This window comes from Pyrus communis, chromosome 1 (assembly GCF_963583255.1).
Source record: "Pyrus communis chromosome 1, drPyrComm1.1, whole genome shotgun sequence".
In the NCBI taxonomy this organism is placed as follows: Eukaryota; Viridiplantae; Streptophyta; class Magnoliopsida; order Rosales; family Rosaceae; genus Pyrus; species Pyrus communis.
In genome coordinates this window covers 15,241,883-15,243,682 of record NC_084803.1, presented here as the reverse complement: position 1 = coordinate 15,243,682, position 1,800 = coordinate 15,241,883, and the positions used below count along the sequence as shown (strand labels likewise).

At 41.1% G+C, this 1,800-nt stretch overlaps 1 pseudogene; it reads left to right on the top strand.

The window, feature by feature from the left end:
* Window positions 1–333: 333 nt before the first annotated feature.
* LOC137731211 (protein ALP1-like) lies at window positions 334–1,598 on the top strand (annotated as a pseudogene).
* The last annotated feature ends 202 nt before the right edge of the window (window positions 1,599–1,800 follow it).

Below are 1,800 nucleotides of genomic sequence, written 5' to 3'. Positions count from 1 at the left end.
ATCTCACACCAAAATTCTCAAGATCTCTATCGTTATTCATAGTTTCTGCTTCCTTATTCACAAAAATTTATATCATTATTCATAGTTTCTGTTTCTTTCTTTCAATGTCGTCTTCTTCTTCCTCAAGGATGATGTGGGAATACAATCAGGAAGAGGAAGAATTGTTTAACGAATCTGAAGCAATCTTCAATCACCAGAGGGTAAGAAATGAGAGGGAAGATGATGAGGAGCGTCAAATGAGAAATGACGAAGTAAGAAGGGGCATAGCCTCACATTCCCGTCGAGTCATCCAAGCTGCGGCTCAGATCTGCAGGCCCAGCCGTTCCGGAAACCTTGATAGAAGCAGGCAACGACGAGGTATGGAACTCTTGGATGATTATTTTGTTCCTAATAGTGCATTCCCTGATACGTACTTTAGACGTCGTTTTAGAATGGAACGACATTTGTTCAACAAAATCATGATTGCTGTTTGCAACCATGATTCTTATTTTGTGCAAAAAAAAGATGCTTTTGGTGCTATGGGTCTACTGCCTGAGCAAAAAATTACTGCTGCCTTGCGGATGCTTGCATATGGAGCATCTGCAGACCAAGTGGATGAGATAACGAGGATGGGGCAATCAACCATTCTTGAGTCCCTGATGAGGTTTTGCGGAGCAATCGAATCTATCTACACCGCTGAGTACCTCCGCAAACCTACACACATGGACTTGGAGTGGCTGTTGAAGAAGGCGGAGATGCGTGGCTTTCCGGGGATGATTGGAAGCATTGATTGTATGCACTGGACGTGGAAAAACTGTCCAAGTGCATGGCAAGGCGCTTACGGGGACAGAAAAGGAGCAAAAAGTATCATTCTGGAGGCGGTGGCATCTTTTGATACATGGATTTGGCACGCCTTTTTCGGGGTCCCGGGAGCTCAAAATGACATCAACGTCCTTGCCCAATCCCCAGTGTTCAACGATGTCTTGCAAGGAAATGCACCAAAAGTTACGTATGAGGTCAACGGACGTATGTACGACGGGCCATACTACCTAGCTGACGGCATCTACCCGCGCTGGTCAACCTTTGTCAAAACAGTGCCACGTCCACGGAGTGCAAAGGAAAAACACTTTGCAAGCTGTCAAGAGGGGTGCAGGAAGGATGTAGAGCGTTGTTTCGGTATCCTCTAAGCTCGCTGGGCGATCGTCAGGGGTGCTGCCAGATTGTTTGATGTAGAGTCGCTTCGATCCATCATGATGACGTGCATCATTCTTCATAACATGATTGTGGAAGATGAGTACGATTATGAAGCCGTTGATGAATATGAGCCAGACCCGATGAACAATTCAAGAACACGTATATATTGTGCTCATGACGCCACCGATGAGCCCGTGCAACATGAGCCATTACAAAGGGATGGACGTTACAATGAAAGGCTCATTCAACGATATACTGCATTTCAAATGCCAGACATGCACAATGCCCGACAAATTGACTTGATAGAGCACCAGTGGGCATTGAAACAAGCTGAAGATAATTAAGTTCATTTAGTGTGTTTTTTTTTAATTTGGTATGTTTATGTTATTTTATTTGGTGTGTTTTATTATTTGGTATGTTTAAGTAATTTTTTTATGTTTATGTTTATGTAATTCTTAGTATGTTTATGTTTATGTTTATGTTTATGTAATTTTGTTATGTTTATGTTTATGTAATTCTTAGTATGTTTTATGTTTATGTTTATGTTTATGTAATTTTGTTATGTTTATGTTTATGTAATTCTTAGTATGTTTATGTTTATGTTTATGTAAAGGACTTTTAATTAGA